General features: G+C 38.6%; 1 long non-coding RNA gene across 1 annotated transcript; it reads right to left on the reverse strand.

Moving 5' to 3' along the window:
- Nucleotides 1–3,652: 3,652 nt before the first annotated feature.
- On the reverse strand, nucleotides 3,653–4,933 carry LOC150078891 (uncharacterized). The gene is made up of 3 exons (XR_016547552.1): nucleotides 4,844–4,933; nucleotides 4,563–4,708; nucleotides 3,653–3,801 (listed from the first exon to the last, which is right to left on the reverse strand). It is a non-coding gene; the product is annotated as an uncharacterized LOC150078891 (long non-coding RNA).
- Nucleotides 4,934–20,324: the final 15,391 nt, after the last annotated feature.

The following is a 20,324-nucleotide window of genomic DNA, read 5'->3' on the forward strand; positions in this document are numbered from 1 at the left end:
GCAAGATTCATGGAATAGAGACAGAACAAATAAATTATATCAGATAAAGCCTGTAATTGAAACATGGCAATCTAGTCTGCGTAGGTATCGTAGGGAGGAAGTTGTTCTTGCTCGACTCCACATAGGACGCAGTCATCCAACACACTCCTTCCTGCTGAGGACAGATGACCTTCCTATGCGTGTCTTGTGACTCCATTTTATCTATAAAACATACTGATTAGGATAATTTTACCCATGCTTGCTAGATATGTTTCATCTCTTTTACACATCTGATTGGGTCTTATACACTCAGCCTGATTTTATCAGACAATAACCATGAGTCAGATGTTTCTAAATTTTTACAAATATTTAGAATCTTGTGCACATATTTTTAGTCTCAATATTTGTACTAGCATTTATTCTGTTTTTATATTTGCGTGTGTATATAGCATGGCGCGGTAACCTTTTCTTAAAGGTTACCAATAATTCCTTTTATCCATTTTATGGCATAGCCGTGGTGCACTCTAGCCTCAGTCGCTTCTGTGCAAAAAAAGATTTCGATTTCACGCTAAGAAAACAGCAATCAGTGTCTGCCATTTGAATTGGCACACACCATTATGGTTAAACGTTCTTTGCTCGTTTTGAACCGTGGTGCAATACTCTCACAAAGTGAGACTAATGATCTGCTGCAGAGTGGTTTCCAGTTTAAACCGTCTCATGAGCATTATAAATGAAGTCTTCCTTGTATCCTTCTTCCTCTACAAACAACGTCAATGTTCCTATAAGACATTTGCTGAAGATATGTTGGCAGGAAGCTTTCCTCCGTGAATTTAAAGTTTCCTAATATCCTGTTGCGCCTTAAACTTTCCAAACCAACCGGAACTTGCTTTGAAATTCAGGTTTCAATTTAATTTTGTATTAAAAATATCGTTTTTTCACATAATAAAGGACCAGATATCGGCTGTGCAGAAGATTGCTTTTGAATATATATTCAAACTGTTATCGAGCTAACAATCTAAGATTTTTAGACTATGGGGAATTTCGCACGTGTGCTATCTACAATAGTCCTGGAAGGTGGCACACAAAATCGTCAATGCATTTTAATAATCTCGAAAAATAAACAAAAACAAAATAGACTATTGCTGATCTCGGAACCAAATAAAAACAGCTTCTGCAATTGTTTATTTTGCATCGTCGATGTCAAGGTCCATCTTAATGATTGTTTGAAGTGGATTCAATATGGAGAGAGAGTGGAGGCAGGACAAATTTCGAATTAGTGTGACAGCATGTCCACTGGACTTAGGAACGACTGCTCATGGTCCTCTTCACTGATGAATCGAGATATAGTATTCAATCAGATTCTTGACTCACCTTCATTTGAAGGGAACGGCCAATGAATTCCACCTGCAAGATAGGAAATTGATATCTCCAACACTGATTAAGAGTGTCATTCTTAGAATGAATCGATGTGAAGACTGTATTTCTGAATAACGGATAAATATGACCATGAACTCACTGTTTAATTCTATAATTTCAGATCGAATTTGTTCAAATTTGTGCATTATCACAATATTAACAAATATTGTAAGGGAGGTCTCGGTGACATTTGATCACAAATTAAACGCTTTTGATTTTATCTTTATGTTCAATCCTTTCTTTTTTCACTCCTCTCTTAGTTGCTTTGCCACCCGTCCAGTGTTTAAAAGATATAAGAATTAATTCCATCGTATATAAAGATTCTTCACTCAGGACTATAGTCAAGTAGAAGTGTAGAGCATTTTATATGCAAGCTGACCCCGAATGCACGCAAATTAGAGACACGATATGCTGATACCTGACCGCTAACTTTAAGCAACTCAGCCTAACAAAGATCACTGAAAACGTTATCTACTTGAGAAACTTGTACTTTTTAAAGTAAATTTTTAATAACATTAAAAGGGCATAATTACATCAGGAAGCGAACTTATTTTGCATCTGCCAAAAAAATAAAAATTCAGTACCAGGTACACAACGTGTTCTACTTCTACAATATTTAACCTGTTTCACATTTAAGAGTCCTCGGTAAGCGTTAAAAACGTTTTAATTTTCAGATATTAATAAAATTCATGGATAATAATATAACGATGTTTTTATTTTATTAATAATAATTACACATCTGCTATTGAAAGTATTGGTCTGTGATGACTACAGTAGGATGTATAATTTTTACATTGAAGAGATTTTAGTTCGCGACTAAATACACCATCTATAGTTGTTCCATTACGTGTGGTGTTTATCGAAAGATCTAATGACATGTCCAAGTTAAAGAATGTTTCATGGATGTGCGCATCTCTTTTTCAGCCTCACAGTTTAATTGTAAAGAAAAAAATTACATTCAACCTGAAAACACCGGGTGACTTTAAACCAGATGCGTTTTCGAATTAACGAATTTCCCAGTTTCCGAAAGTTTTTTGTATCTTAAAACCTTAATATTTCTGTTTCTAAATTCCTTAGCTTTCCAAAGATATGCAATACGTCCACATTATCCCGTTTATTACGTGAGAAAATTTCCTCGATCACATGTTCATATTTTCCACTATCCTGGAAAAACTACTGCAATTTTCAGTGGTTTGGAAGTTTTTCCTCTAGTATAGAGCTAAGATGAAGCTCCATGCAAAATTTCATTAGATTTGGTCCAGTAGAAGATAAATTATTGTTGCAATCATACGTGTATGATTCCAACAACACAAGTTACGATAATTCGCTCTGGGGGATTATCGTAACTTGTGTCTGGAAAATGACGGCTAGACGATGAAGATAACTTCACTTCCGTAACGCTTTTCGCATGACGGTTTTTCGTTACAATATTTTTGGAATAACGCCAATTGTTAAGCTCTGCATATCACATCCTCTAAGTCGTTCCTCATTCCGATAAGTCAGCGCTCTTCATCGGTTTAGTCGCTTCTTTGCAGGGATGTTGGCTGTTTACACCACACGTTAAGTCTTTCTTATCTTTAGCATCCTTTTATTCTTCCCATGCCTGAGTTTCTGTTCGAACGTACTTCGCATTTGGGTTGCATTAAGCTTTAGCTGCCATTTTTAAGACGACACTTGGAGTCAGTCCAAATCCTTTCGAAGAAGCATAGCCTGATTCCAATCGTTAATCACTTTCCTATCTTTAAATTGCGAAAACTTTGTGAATTCCTCTTGTATTCCCTCATCAAAATGATTTAAGAAGAAAAAAAAACAAGACAGGTTCAAGCACTGATCACTTGCTACTCCAATCGACTCTGAAGAACACCCATTTATCATCACCTTCTGTCTCCGGTCTTTCGCCAACCCCTGGCCATTGATGGATCTTTTTCTTTTTCCCGACCTACTTTCACCCTGTTTGAAGCATTTTACAGAAGTTCCGATCTACTTCACTATTTCTCTACATTAAAGGCTTTTTAATAGTAAAAAAATATTGAGATAAAATGAAGCTCAGATTAAAAAGATTAAGAAGTTGTGATTATTCATAATAATCACAATAATCGAAGAAGATATTCAGACAGTGGTCATTCATTATAAATCCTTTACAGCCAATGTTATTCAGACTTCTTGAATATTAAATAAACAACAGTATTGTAGTTCAACCTTGTACTGAATTCTCTTTGATATGTGAGTTGGTATAAAAATAACACAAAGACGTATGAAGAACTTTAAAGTAGTTTATTGAGAAAGAGAAGGGAAGAGGGCATCAGGGGAATAGGTGTAGGACCGAAGAATGTAGCTGAAAGAATTTGATGTCTTCATCGAAAGGTCAGTTGTCGGGAGGGTTGAAGAAGAGAATTTAGAAGGTTCCTGTAAGAAACGGGAAACAAAATTAATAAAAAGAACCTCATCTTCACTACATATTTCAATTTTATTCCTATAAACACGATTAAAAAATTAAATGTATTATTTATTTGTTTTTTATTTTATACACAAATTAATTTTTTTAATTTATTTCACAAAGAATTGTTTATAAATAAATAAACAATTTATAAACAATTTTATAAACAAGTTATAAATAATTGTTGTCATAAATAATTTGATTAATCAATTATTGTTCAATAAATTATTTAACAATGATTGATTATTGTTAAATAATTTATTTAACAAAACAAACAATAAGCATTAACAAAACAACAATAAACAATAAACAATAAACGATAAACTTATTTAATAAACAATAAACGATAAACTTATTTAATAAACAACGATAAATTATTGTTTAATAAAAAAATCAAATAAATGATTTGATTTATTTAATGTTTGATAAATATATAAAATTTTACTAGCATTCGAGTAATGAATAATTGATACGTGTTAGGATTAAGCAAAAGTGGGGATTAAATTGACTGAATGTCAAGATTTCGCTGTATTTCTAAATGATTTATCCTTTTAAATAAATTCCATGCTTGCCATATTTTAAAATGTTAAATTATAATGCAAAGATTCTTAATTTTTGAATAACAGTTTTTATTTTTATTTCTGATTTTCAATTCTGGATTAGATAATTCGTATTTTATATCTTATATCATTTATATCATTGCAAAATGACATGAATTCTAGCCACTTACTACTTCCAGTAGTAACCAAAGGGGCCGTAGGCACCATAATATCCAGCATAGGCCGCAGGAGTGTAGCCATAATATCCATAGCCATATAAATCGTAGGGATATACTGCTAGGGTGGCCACCACAAGGGCCAACAGAAGAAGGGCAAACTGAAAATAAATACAAGATACGTTAAATGTTTAATCAATCCATATTAAATATATTTCGTTTAAGTTACACAGAAAGAGGATTTTTCCAGTGGGTTAAAGCATCAAAGAGATGGAATATGAGAACTTTATACTTACGAAGAACTGCATGGTGTCGAGTTGCTAGTCTTACTGCTGAAGATTAACAATCCCTGCTTCACTTTCAGCTGTTTATATACTCTTTGGAAGAGGTGGGGAATGCCTATCGCAGTGTCCTTTGGTTTTTTTTTTTTTTTTGTTACAAATAAATAAAACAAGGTCATTTTTCAACTGTTCTTCGCTAAGTGTACAAAACAAGAAAGTGAACGGCCAACCTTATGCTCCACCCATTAACGTTTCTCTTTATTTTCTAAGCAACCGGATTAAGGAAATCGAATGGCGATCAGAGGGATCAAAAAGTGATAGTTATCTACTAGTAAAAAAGAAATTTTTAGAGAAATTATTAACAAATAAGACATTGGTGATGAATAATGGTTCAGGTGCTGAGAATGATGGGACAGTTCGCATGATGTATACACATTTTTCTAAAGGGAAAGTTTTTAAATTAAGAGTAATTTTAACCGAAGTGATATTTGATGATAACAGCGTATTCTAATTTTGACGTCAGCTATTTCCTTTTGCTCTTAGAATTAAAGAAATTAGCTTATTTAAAGTCTAACTCACTAGTAATTAAGTTCTCCTTATCGTTTGGTCACCAGTGGCAGCAATCTTGCTACCAGGTGGAAGAGTCCTCATTCCTGGGGCTAAAAATAACAACTATGGAAATCATATATGTACAGTAAATCACTACAGGCCGATGCCTAGACAACAGGATGTTCAAAATCTCGCTACTGCTTGCCCCTCTAAATCTAAAAATCCGAGATATTCGGAATGTTTGCTCAATTCCAAGCTTCGGAGGAATCTCAGTTATTGTAACCCCTCGTGGCTCATTGAGTACTAAAAAGAGTAGGATCTCCTACATATCACAGATGAGGAAATTACTCAAGATCTACAGGCCGAAATTGTGATCCATCCAAACGAGAATCAAATCTTTTTCTGATATAGCGACCAATATTCCCGGGTAACTGTAATATTTTAACTTTTGTTTCTGTACTTTTAATCTGTCTGCTCATTTGTCGTCATTGGCGAATTATAGCCTAGGTTGCTGTTGCGCCAGTAAACCCAAAACCAAACCAAATCCAAGCAAACGAGAATCCAGACCAAACGAGATAGTTCACTTATACCAACTAGAAAAATTTTGTGGTGAACTTACGGCAAACCTAATTGCTGACAAAAAATTTAAGATAAAAACCAAACGTGACTACTCTTGGATGACTTTTGTTCCAGTTCTCAACAAAAATACTGGCCCTCGCCTTATTTAGTCCCTGGTGTAATACCGAAGGGTTCTTGTGGCTATAATTTATCTATTTTTTGTTACGTTAAAGATCATTGATTTATGTGGAAGAAAATAGAAACTTTTAATGGGGAGTTCCCACCGCCAGCCTCTCAATATGTAATATATCTAATAGTACAATGGAAAGGGCAGCCATTAATTTTTTTCAACCCATCTCTCACTTTGTACATTCAGCCCTTTAATCTGAACGAGCTCAGAGAGTTGCTGATTGTCTCCAGCAGGACCAGATAGCATTCACTCCTGTGAAGCAGATCTCTGTACTCTCCGACTTTATTGTAACTTGACATTTTGAGAAAACACTCTTTTATTACCAGAACCACGCGCCTCAGGTGCAGAGTTCTGTGTGGCCAAGTGATTTTAGTGCATTCCTAAAAGCAGTGTTCTCTAAAGGCCTTTTAAGTAATGGTTTTCCTAACTTTACATCAGAGTAGCTCTTTCGCACTACGAGGTGTAGACTAGAAAAGAAAATCTACCTTTCTGTTTAATTTATTCTTATGGATCATAATTTGGATCCAATTATGGATTGGATCATAGCACTCTTGGAGTAATGACGTCCGCTCCAACCTTATGAACTTAGATTTCAATTTTCGGTTTCATTTTAGGTTTTCATTTGAAATTTAGGCTTTTATTTTCATTTCATTTATTTTCATTTCATTTATTTGGGACTACAATTATATACTATAATTTTGTTAATTTTACTTAAAATTTATGAAAACTTTTTTTATTTATTCGGGACTATTTTCTGAACTAAAATTACAATATTCTAAAAATGTTAAGAATCTAAATTTAATTTGGAAAATTATTTAAACCATAAATTCAATTTGGAAAGTTGCTTAGAATGTGAATTTGAATTTTTCCCGAGTCCCTTTTAACAAGTTTAGGAATTGGATCATAGCATTCAATTAATAAACTAATTTTTCATTATCTTCCCGGTAAAAGAGTGGTTCAGTTCAAAAATTTATACATGGATAATTACGACATAGTGTCATTTCCAAATTATATGAAATACAATAGTTATGAAGTTCCCTTCTTTGTCACCATCGGAATTTAAAAAAAAAACTATCGTATTAAGGCTATCCGAGAATGAACTTATCTGCCCCTGTGTAACATGTTCAGAAATTGCGTGTGTTCTCTGGATGATTTGCCTGTTTTGCTGGATGAAAATCCCGAAATTGCTGGAGTAAAACCTTGCTATCCACGCCTGGTATCGACTAACTCAGTCATGGAGTGATAAAAGCCCATAAAACTTCATGGCCATTGAGAGGATTCCAGCCTGAGCCTTTTCCATCCAGTTACGAAGGACGATGATTATAATCATTGCGTTACCCCCGCGCATGCTAATAGTTGTCCTTGTGCAAATAAACTCCCATTAAAACCAACGAACCCTCCCATTACCGACTGATTCCCAATAAACGCCTGATACTGAATAACTCCCAATAAACTCCCATTAAAACCAACGAAAGTAGTCTGCGTAGTAAGGAAACTTTCACTGCATCTGGAATGTAGTATACCGAAAGCCGAGCTGTATTCTGATGAGAATGGATTGAGCTAGAAGTAAACGGAATGTTAATGGCATTCTTCCACTTGCTGAGACTACACAGATGAGGGGGCATAAATTCAAGCTGAGGAAGGATGGTTCCAGGACAGATGTGCGGAAGTTTGCCTTTAGCCAGCGGGTGGTTGATTGTTGGAACAGGCTTCTATGTGTTGCTGTGGAAGGGGATGAGTTGAATAAATTCAAAGAAGAACTAGACAAATTCTTGGAGGGTACGGATGGGTGAAGTGATTTTTTTTCTTTTTTTCAAGTGAATTGCAGAGAGACTTAGCTGCATCTGTGTTGTTAAGTCCAGTCACAACAACAACAGCTCTTCCCCATAAAATTAGCAACCTACATTCTTTCAGTGTTAGAAGATTCGACCTATGTGGTCTCACACACGGAACTCTGAGATATATGCAAGTGTTAATTTGATCTATGCCATCAATAAAATATATATCTTCATTGATTAGCAGTTTCTCTGAACCTCTAATGCATCTTCAATTACATCAGCAGATACCCTTGTCCCGCCTGTGCTTAAATGTATTCTGTCTCAATAACATTTTTTCTCCCCAGTAGGGCAGAGCCCGCTGATAAAAATTTCTTTCCAAAAATCCACAGTCCTTCAAATGTCTCGAGTTAATTAATTAATTAGTCAAATCTGTACCGAGTCAAGTGTGATGGCATATTATCTAGATGGCCAAATTTGTCTCTAAATAAAAATATAATATAATTATATAACTCTGACTTATAGAAAAGGTATCAAGAAAGTTGAGATCCAGCCATGGTAAGTGACTGTTGTTGATTTTTGGAAACAGAAAGTGAAAAGGGATATAAGAGAAAAAAATTTTTTTATTTTATTGAATTTTTAGGTAATTTTAATATTTTTTTCCTATTATGTCTACATAATCTAAGAATACGATGTTTTATTAATGATGCCCTCGTGAGCAGCAAGCTGGTAGAATTGCCATCCTCCCCACCGGGTGGAAGAGACCTAAATTCGAGTCTCATCGATGAAAGAAAAATTGTTATGGGTCTTTTTCACAACGTGGCTGAGTTAGTTGGTCGCCAGCGAGGTAGCGTGGTTTTTTCTACCGGAAACTCGGAATTTTCATCCAGCAAACAGAAAATTAACCCCAGAACACAAGCAATTTACAGACAATATACATGGAGCAATATGGCCTTAGTCGCTGATGCTCCTACAACCACAACATTTTATTAACGAGTAGAAGTTTATTTTCCTTTAAATAAACTTTTTTTTTTTAATTTTATAACAAATGTATGGACCTTGACTTGTCTTGCATAAAATTTACAGTCTAATAAATCTCATGTGATTAGAATCACTCATAATCATCATTATTATTAATACCACTCATAGTCTTCAGCGTTATTTGAAACGCCTCAAGTCTTAGTTCCATTGACGCAAGAACAAACACCGGACCAGATAGAACCATACAGTTACTTTGAGCAATACCAAGAAGACTTTCAGCCATCAAAGCCTGATACTTAGTTTGCATCGTAAGACTATACAGCCCTAACTCATTATTCTTTTAGGTGTCAGAATTATGATCTAATTCAGACAAACTGTAGAGATACTGTAAATCAAGATGTTATTATCACAATAATGGCGGTTGAGCCAGTTTGAAAGAGTTTCATGAAGCTTTTATTGCTTTGAATAAACGTGATCAAATCCAGAAAAAGGTTCCTTTTTTTTTTGTCCAACTCTTCCTTTCTTGATCTTCATTTTAATTCAGTAGTAAAATATCTTTGAAAATTTTAAATTTTACTTTAGTGAAAGATATTTGAGAATGTGTGCTTGTAAATTTTTTTACAGGAAAGACAGAACCCTGCACACGGAAGCGTATAAATCATGACCAATCCTCATGCTACAACTTCAGCCCACTAGAAACACCCAATGATGTTTCTAGTGGGCTGAAGAAACCACAAACATCCGAAAAATAATGCAAGAAGTTGTCCATAACGGTTAACATCTCTTGTAGATTAAAAACGTGTTCCTGGAACACAGAAATATTTCCATCTCCAAAATGTCAGTAAATATTCAAAGAAGACTTATGTTCTTTATTATAGGGGAGAGGTGGTTATACCTCGTATAAAAATCTGATATTTAAATTGGTGTTCTTTTCACTTAGTGTCATTTTACTTTTGCTAGCACAGTGTAGTTTAATTCTCATTGGGTTAATTCAGTTAACCATGTTCTTTGTTTTTTCTTTCTATCATATAAACCGGGAGACAAAAAGTTACACAAAACATATAAAAGGAACTTAAAAGTAGTTTATTGGAGAAGAGAAGCCATCAGGTACATTGGTGTAGAAATGAAGTCTTGCAAGAAAATTTTAAATCTTCGTTGATAGGTCGGCTAGCAAGAAGGTTGAAAGAGAGAATTTTGAATGTTCCTGTAATAAACAGAAAACACAAAATCAATTAATATTCAATCCTCAAAATTGTTAATTACGAAATCTGTTAAATAATTCACAATTTACAATTTTCTGTTAAAACAACAAACTAGTTTTAAACGTTACTGTTAAGACCCTGGTAACTGATGATTGGTACTTACTACTTCCAGTAGTAACCATAGGGGCCGTAGGCACCATAGTAGCCAGTGTAGGCCAGAGGGGTGTAGCCATAGTATCCGTAACCATATCCATCATAGGGGTATACGGCTAGGGTGGCGACCACGAGGGCCAACAAAAGAAGGGCAAACTGGAAAGAAAATTTAAAATCAATTAGAATTCAATTCAATTATAATGAAATTCAATTCTAAAGTCAAACAGAACAATTATTTTACGAATCACAAATAGAATGTCCAAATACTTACGAAAAGCTGCATGGTGTCGAGATGCTAGTCTTACTGCTGAAGATTAACAATATCTGCTTCACTGAAAGGGGTACTTATATACTGTTTGGAAGAGGGGAGGAATGCCTTTCAGACCGCCTTTGTAAATATCAAGGTCGAAGTTTGCATCTTTCCATCGCTAAGTGCTGGAAATGAAAAAAGTGAACAACCAAAGTAGGCTCCACCCATCAGCTGTTGTCTTTATTTTCTGCTCCTTCGAGGTAATCAAGTTCAGGAAATCGAACTGCTATGAGTGAGAAAGTTATCGCTGCCTGCTTGTAAAAACTAAATTTCTATTGACGTCATCACTGACCAAATAATGAATGAAGCGAACCCCCAAGGATTCAACAATTTAGAATTACTGTAAACTCGATTGCTGATTACTTAATCTAATATTCACCATCGTTTCTCATCGATTATTAATATTTCCAGGAATCAAGTAACCAGTTAGCACAGTTATGATGTTTTAAGGATGTAGTCTGAACTCCTTAAGTGGCAAATATCTTAAGAGAGTGGGACTGTTTTTGATTATCCAAAAATTTGATTTTCAACTTCGAAAGAAAATTCCAATTGTGGTAATACATTGCTTCCGCTTTACTTCAGGCTTTGGCATACAGTTATGTTCAATAAACGAAGTTGACCTACAAAGAGCCCTTCTTTCTAAGTTAATGTTTTCTCCAAAATCCTTTATTTCATAACGAGCACGAAATTAAAAGAAAACACAGGTTCAGAGAAAAAAGCGCCTTTCTTTTATTTTTTCGCTAACACAACAGAAGATAATGTAGACGAGAGAAGAATCCGGGGGCACTAATGCAAAGTTTCTGGCAATAACAGAAGAAGAACTCAGGAAGACTGCGTCATTCCTAAAAACGGCTTTCGAGGTTGCGTTCGCTTCATCACATCTTCAAAAAATGGAGTATAAAATTTCTCTCCAGTTTTGAACTGGAGTAGTGCTAAATTAATTCAATTTCAGATGATAACTATTTTAATGGTACCCTTCCCTATACGATATACTTCTTGACGTGCATTAATTGGCCTTTTTTGATAATGTGAAACATTTTGTGTGGTGATGTGATGAGTTGGATCCAGCAATACCACGTTTCGATGGACAGAACTGAGAAAATCATGTTTCAACATCCTGGTTAGCTATTTTGAGACAGTTAAGCTGGATGACATTATTTATTTGTACTTCAGCAAAACTCAGTCCCTCATGAGAAGGCCCCGGGTGCCAAGCGTTCCGTGGCCAAGCAATCTCAGTGCGTTTATCCAAGCGAACTATCTAAAGAGCTTTTGCCAATACATATTCTGTTCATTTCTGAATAGCGTTTTCTTCATTTCATTTTATATTTCAATAGCCCTTTCGTTCTACAAGTAGTAGGAAAAGGCCCAGAAAGGAAAGACACCTTTCTGTTTCTTTTTCCTTTATTACTAACGCAACTAACAGCCGCTTGGTCACCTCGTGGCACTGCTCCTGCCTCCCCGTGGCGGGGCCGGTAACCTTGGAGGTAAAGAAAAACCCCCAGGGCCAAAAGGAGCCAACATGGATAAAAATACTTATCCACCATTAGAGCCTCCGAGCTCCAGGACAGAAAATTACAATGACCATGACACAAATCACGATTTAGGTAACAACACCAAAAGACTGAAAACTGACAGGATGGAGCAACCATGCCCATCGTTTCTAATTTTCCACTCCCTCTCTAGTCAACCTATGAGTAAACTGTCTCCCTTTGTGATTCAAAAACATCTGGAAGGTATTGCAGGATCTCCAAAAACTGTTAAGAGACTGCAATCAGGAGACCTGTTTGTGGAAACTGCTAACCACAGGCATTCGGAGAAACTTTTACAAATTATTAATTTTGCTGTTATCCCAGTAAAAATATCCCCTCATGCAACCCTAAATTCATCTAAGGGTGTGATATCCAGTTGGGATCTTCTTAATGTCAGCGAGGAAGAAATAACCCAAGAGCTGCAGGGACAAAATGTCATTGAAGCAAAGCGCATAATGACTAAAAAAGACAATCAACTTACACCTACCAGAAACATTATTCTCACGTTCAATACCCCTAACTTACCCACCTCTCTAAAAGCAGGTTATTTACTATGCCGCATTCGCCCATATATTCCCAATCCTTTACGATGTTATAAATGCTAAAAGTATGGCCATTCGCAAACTGTGTGCAGAGGAGTTCCAGTCTGCCCCAATTGTGGGTCCTCTGAACACAATCAAAGTGACTGTTCGGCTACAAAAATGACCTGCGCTAACTGCTAACTACAAGGTCGAGAATAAAGTCAGCTACCAAGAAGCAAGAAAACAAATTACACTTACTATAAACAAAAATTTAACCTATACCAATGCAGTAAAAAAATATTAGACAGTCTCCACTCAAACAGATGTCACAGTTCCCACTAATAAATGAATTTCTGATTGGACGAGCACTGTCCTCTCTGAGAAACAGCACTATATCGGAGCAGATTCCCTCTGAATGCAGCATATTTACTGCAGAGCTGCACGCAATTGAGTTAGCCTTGGGTCACATTAGTGAATGCCAACACCAACGGTTCATTTTATATTCCGACTCCCTTAGCTTGTTACAGGCTTTAATATCTGTGAGATATAATCCTCATCCAGTGCTGTCTAGCATTCAGCAGAAGATTCACGTTCTCCATGACCGTGAATATGACATCCGCTTCTGCTGGATTCCGAGCCACATTGGGATTAGGGGAAATGATTTGGCTGACGCCGCAGCCAAATCAGCAATTCCCAGTAATAACCACTGCCTGTTAGTCCCTTATACAGACTACAGGCAAATAATACACGAGAAGATTCACTCCCAATGGCAGGATTCGTGGAATAGACAGACTGGAAATAAACTATATTGTATAAAGCCTGTAATTGAACCGTGGCAGTCTACTCTGCGCAGGAATCGTAAGGAGGAAGTTGTTCTTGCCCGGACCCGCATAGGACACAGTCATTTAATTCATTCCTTTTTGCTGAGGGCTGATGACCCTCCTATGTGTGAGTCCTGTGGCACAATTTTAACTATCAGACACATTTTAATTGATTGTCCAGATTTTAGCAATATCCGTTTTACCGCTTTTAATCATCTGACTGAGCCGTATACACTCAGTCAGATTTTATCTGACAATGACAATGTGTCTGCTGTTTTTAGCTTTTTGACTTCAGTAAACCTTTTTAGTCACATTTACAAATCGTATTATTATAGTTACTTGTTTACGATATTTATCTTTTAGTTTATACTTGTTTCATACCTTGACTTAGTGACCTAAATCATTAGGCCACTGAAAATTTTACTTTTTATAACCAGGTTTTGGCGCATTATAGCCTTAATCGCTAATGCGCCAATAAAACCTAAGCAACAACAACAACAACATCTGAGAAACAACCAAATGTACGTAAACAACCCAAAGTCTCAGATCAGGCAAATAATACTCCTCTGACAATACCAGCGGCATCTCCTCCTCCAATGAGTACTACTACATCCGATATTACAAACGCAAATGCAAAGAAAAATACCCAGGACACAACCATAGATATAGATGGCACATCTATACAGGTAGATCCAATTTTAGAAATTCACGCCGAAGAAGAAGAAGAAGAAGAAGAAGAAGAAATGGACACTGATTGGCCAGTTTTCTCCAAAAAAGATAAATCAAAATTAGAACGTCATAAGCCAGTCACCTTCAAAAAGCAGTCAGATACAGCTCCATCAGTTAAACACAAATAATGCCATGTATTTTGCAATGGAACTGCAGAGGCTTTCGTTGCAACACAGATGATATCCATGATCTGATTAATCGGTATTCGCCAGTTGCTCTTTGTCTCCAAGAAACTTAACTTCACAAATTTCTCCTTCGATAAAGAACTATTGCCTTTATCGAAGAGATCGTAATACAGCAAATGTTGCCCACGGTGGTGTTGCAATCCTGATAAATTCAAAGATCCCAACAAAGCATATCCCACTGCAAACTGAAATAGAAGCTGTTGCTGTTCGTATAACGCTCCATATTTCATTAACACTTGTGTCAATCTACTTGCAGCCAAACCATACATACTGTTTAAAAGAACTTGAAGACCTCATCATACAGATACCTCCAACGTTCTGTATATTAGGGGACTTTAACGGTCACCACCCACTATGGGGTGCTACTAAATTATATAGACGGGGTCGACTCATTGAAAGTCTTTTAGAGGCACTAAAAGAATCGATTGGGAATTGCATACGATTGGGAAGTGATCACTGCCTATGGGCAGTGATCACTTCCCAATCGTATGCAAGTTATTGATAGCACAGACTCCTTTAACTAAACCCTGCAGGAAATGGAAATTTACAAGAGAAAACTGGGCAAAATTTCAGTTATCAATCTCTTTCGATGAGAAAAAAATCTGTCTCCAGCGTATTGATGATGCGACAAATTACATCACGCCACATCTCCTAAATGTGGCCAAGGATACAATACCATTATCAAATCCACCGGGCCGTAAGCATTATAATTATTGGTGGAATGAGGAATGTACCAAATCCACATCACACCGTATGAACTGGCGCATTATGACCCCCGTAGTCCATGCGCCATTAAACCTCAATACAAACAAACAAACAATGTACCAAATCAAAAAAGGCAAAAAATAAAGCGTGGAATTTGTTTCGGCAATATCCAATCACAGCCATTCTGATAAATTATAAGAAATTAAGGGGAAAAGCACGTTTCATACGGCCCCGGGTGCCAAGTGTTCCGTGGCCAAGCGATTATAGTGCGTCTCTGAAAGCGTTTTCTAAAAAGAGAATTTAAGCAATCAGTTCATATTTTTAGTTTCAAACACCGTTCTCTTTATTTCTATATTAGAGTAGCTGTCTCGCACTACAAAGAGTAGGCAGAAGCCCAGAAAGGAAAACCACCTTTCTGTTTCCTTTTTCTATTAGTACTAACTTACTAACACAGCCGCTTGGTCACCTCGTGGCACTGCTCCTGCCTCCCCGTGGCGGGGCCGGAAACCTGGGTGGTAAAGCAAACCCCCAGGGCCAAAAGGAGCAAAACATGGATTTCGACAACTTTCCCCCGATCCAGACAGCAAATCCTAACTCATTGGATTTGCACCATCCCGATGATGACACAAACACCAGAAAGAGACTGAAGACGGATGCTTGCAGGATAGAACATCCTACTTTCCTGATCTTGCATTCTTTAACAAACCAGGCCATAGGCAATCTATCTCCATTTCTCATACAGAAATGTCTGGAAAGTGTAGCAGGTTCCCCGAAAATGGTGAGACGTCTAAAATCTGGCGACCTACTGGTTGAGACCACCAGTTCCAAACACTCTGAGTCCCTTCTGAAACTCTCCACATTTGGTGGAATTTCAGTCAAGGTGTCACCACATGCTACACTCAATACCTCCAAAGGTGTCATCTCAGAATGGGACCTAATGAATGTCTTAGAGGAGGAAATTGTAAATGAATTGCAAGATCAGAAGGTCACACAGGCGAAAAGAATTATGCTGAAGAAAGATGGCGAACTTATCCCAACTCGAAGCATCATACTGACATTTAGTTCACCAAACCTACCTACATCGGTGAAAGCCGGGTATCTGAACTGCCGCATTCGCCCGTATATTCCAAATCCATTAAGATGTTATAAATGTCAGAAATTCGGACACTCCCAAACAGTCTGTCGAGGTGATGCTGTATGCCCTAACTGTGGCTCGAAGGAGCATACCCAAGCTGAATGTAAATCACAGTCCTCGCTCTGCCCTAATTGCCCCTCAACGTGGGCACCTGTACGTGGTGAGGGGACCTCCCAGTGACGCTGCTGGGTTTCCAGATTAGCATCACTGGGATCTAACGCCCATACCTTGGTTTCAGGGTTACATCTTTGAAATCCGGCGTGTGCAGCCGTGCGCCGCGACCCGTGGAAGCGGAAAGGGGGATCCTGGTGGTTGAGGGGCCCAGCTTCAATACACCACTTTGGCCCCTGCTTCGACAAGACGGGTGGTCCCGGACCGTCCCGACTGGGATCAATCGGCGGGTGGTTCTATACTGCTAGGGTCAACTGCGTTCCAATAAGTCTCCCTCCCTATGGTCCTGGGACGGGATAAAGACTTATTGGTAACGTGGGTATGGTGTTCTAAGCGAACTCGGCGTCATATTCGTGTACGCAGTACCTGCTAGTTCACGAGTGGGCGTCCCCTCGTAGGGCTCCGTGGTGGGTGAGGTACTTAGGCATCAGACATTTTCTCTTTACTCATATGAGTAATTTAAATCCCCTTTCTTCTGGGGCCCCAACAAGGCCCCTACCTAATCGAGAAGATGAAAAAGAAAACACCTCTGCAAAAAGAGCCAGAACTGAGGATACACCAACACCATCAGTGACACCGCTCTTCCTCATTCTCCATTCCATCGGAGAACAGTCAATTGGAAAGATGTCACCCTTCTTTATCCAGAAAGGATTAGAAGGGTTGGCAGGGTCACCAAAATCCGTTAAACGACTGCGTTCTGGCGATCTTTTAGTTGAAGCTTCCAGCACAAAACAAGCTGAAAAATTCTTAAACTCTACATCCATAGGGGGAATACCTATCACCGTAACCCCCCACAAAACTCTGAACTCTTCACGTGGTGTTATATCAGAGTGGGACCTTCTTCATGTTTCTGAAGAAGAGATCTGCTCTGAATTGAAAGACCAAGGAGTGACAGCTGTGAAAAGAATATCGATACGAAAGGATGGGAATCTCGTCCCTACCCGAGTTCTTATCCTCACGTTCAATACCCCAAGGCCTCCAAGTTCCATCAAGGCAGGCTATCTAAACTGCCCAGTGAGGATTTACATCCCAAACCCACTGAGGTGTTTTAGATGCCAAAAATACGGCCACTCACAAACATCTTGTCGTGGTAACCCTGCCTGTGCTCGATGTGGTGTTAAAGACCACGAGAGCAAGGAATGTTCAGCTTCAAAACCGATCTGTATTAATTGCCAAGGAGAGCACCCCGCCTATTCTCGAGCATGCCAGCGGTGGAAGGATGAAAAAGAAATCCAAAAACTGAAAACAGAGCTGAATATCTCCTACCCAGAGGCCAGAAAACGTATCGAACCAATAAATAGCGGGAAACCTTCCTATGCTCAGAAGGTTTCTGCCAAGTGCACTATCGGTACTCAAACTGAGATGACTATACCACCGAAAGAGTCATTCACTCCGATTGCACGCTATTTATTAAATTCACAAAAGCCCACCAAAAAAACACAATCAGTTGCCACTCCTATATCCGTACCTCCTAGTGCTCCACCACTACCAAAACCAAGTGGTAAAAAAGAGCAAAAACGTTCTGAAGAGTCACCCGTAATACCAGAAACAATGGATGTAGAGAACAAGGAGGTACAGGATGAATCAGTCTTGGAACTCTTTGCGGAGGAAGAAATGGACACGGGACATCGTCCATTCTTCCCCAAAAAAGACAAAGCCAAGACTGATAAAAGTAAGCCCTCAGCACCTCGGAAGCCGCCTGATGGACCCACCAAGCCAAAATAATGGCTAAATTCCTACAATGGAATTGTCGTGGATTCCGGCGAAATACTGATGACATCAAGGCCCTCCTGCAAAAGCACGAGCCAGTTTGCTTTTGCTTGCAGGAGACATATCTAAAGGCAAATGATGATCCCACCCTGCATAACATCACAATCTTTCGTAAGGATAGAATTGCGGATGGTCCTGCTCATGGAGGAGTGGCTATCCTTGTGGGTAATCAGACCCCAGTTCAGCCCTTGCTAATTACAACCAGCATAGAGGCTGTTGCAATTCGCCTTACAGTGGGATTTTTAATAACGGTCTGCTCTATTTATTTGCCACCTGGGACTGACATCTCCCAGGCAGACCTTGATGATCTTCTAACGCAGCTGCCTCCCCCTTTCTTACTTCTCGGGGATTTTAACGGACATAACACCTTGTGGGGTAGTGCTAACATCAACGGAAGGGGACGAGTCATAGAGCGTATGCTCAATGACAATGACCTTTCCCTTCTAAATACTGGAACAAACACCTTCTTCCATATGCCTACCCGTACTTTTTCTGCCATTGATCTCTCTATCTGCTCCCCTTCTCTACTCCCTTCACTCACCTGGGAAGTGGAGGAGAATCCATACGGAAGTGATCACTTCCCTGTGATAACCTTGTTACACAGTGGGAGACCGTGTCTTCCTTTTAGGTTACCACGGTGGAAGTTTGATCAGGCTGACTGGAATGCCTTCCAACATCAGGCAAATTTTGAACTCAGTACAGTCAGTCAGGAGCCTATCAATGACGCAGTAACGTACATCACAGAAATCATTGTCCACGCAGCTGCTACTGCTGTTCCAAAAACATCTGACCGGTTTCCACCATTTCCCAAACCTTGGTGGAATTCACAATGCACAGCAGCAAAAAAGGCCCAAAACAAAGCGTGGGGGATATTCCGTCGATATCCTACCACTGCTAATCTAATAGCCTTCAAGCGCACACGAGCCAAAGCACGCTACATTCGCCGTCAGAGTCAAAAGGAATCGTGGATCCGTTTTACATCATCTATTAACCAGTCTACCAACTCTAAGGTAGTCTGGGATAAAATCCGGAAAATGAAGGGAAAATATACATCCCACCCTTCTTCAATCTTAGATTATAATGGATGCGCTATTGCAGATCCAACTGCAATAGCCAATGCTCTTGGGGAAACATTCTCCAACATCTCCGCAACATCCTCATACTCCCCAGAGTTCCTGGTCCTGAAACATAAACTGGAAAGAGAAGCACTTAATTTTAAGTCCAAGGGCCTCTATCCCTACAACGGGGATTTTACTATTCAGGAACTGAAAAGAGCCCTCGCTCTTTCCAAAGCAAGTGCTGCTGGACCAGATGGCATCCATTACGACATGATTAAACATCTTTCACCAAAATCTATGGATTGTCTGCTCTTTCTGTATAACAGAATCTTTACTGAAGGGCAGTTTCCGGATTCCTGGCGAAAGGCAATCGTTCTTGCCTTCCCTAAGCCAGGAAAGGATCCAAAAGTCACCACCAACTATCGTCCTATTGCTCTGACTAGCTGTCTGTGCAAAATCCTGGAGAGAATGGTTAATTCTCGTTTAATATGGTACTTAGAATCAAATGACCTTCTCTCCAACATACAGTGCGGCTTCCGAAGGAATCGGTCCACTCTGGACCATCTTATTAGATTGGAAGCATCCATCCGGGATGCTTTCCTAAAACGTGAACACTTGGTGTCGGTGTTCTTTGACATGGAGAAAGCGTATGACACAACTTGGAGATTTGGCATCTTGAAAGATCTGCATAGCCTTGGCCTTAGGGGGCAACTCCCCATTTTTATTAAAAACTTTTTAGCCAATCGATCTTTCCAAGTTCGTGTGGGATCCTCACTCTCTCGTTCCTTTAGCCAAGAGGAGGGAGTACCACAAGGATCAGTACTAAGTGTCACGCTTTTTGCCATCAAAGTGAATTCCATCACAGAACAACTTCCTCCAACTGTAAACTGTGCCCTCTATGTTGATGACTTTAGCATATTTTGTCAGTCATGCAACATGAGGGTTATTGAAAGACAACTGCAGAAAGCTATTGATCGCCTCAACTCCTGGGCTCTTGCTAATGGCTTCAGGTTCTCGCCGGAGAAGACCGTTTGCGTACACTTTTGTCGTAAGCGTAATCTTCATCCTGAACCTGAATTAAACTCGGACAAAATGTAATTCCAATAGCAGCGGACACAAAATTCTTGGGACTCGTATTCGATAAAAAGCTGACC

Source organism: Mastigoproctus giganteus, chromosome 10 (assembly GCF_048544385.1).
Source record: "Mastigoproctus giganteus isolate SK-2022 chromosome 10, ASM4854438v1, whole genome shotgun sequence".
NCBI classification, from domain to species: Eukaryota; Metazoa; Arthropoda; class Arachnida; order Uropygi; family Thelyphonidae; genus Mastigoproctus; species Mastigoproctus giganteus.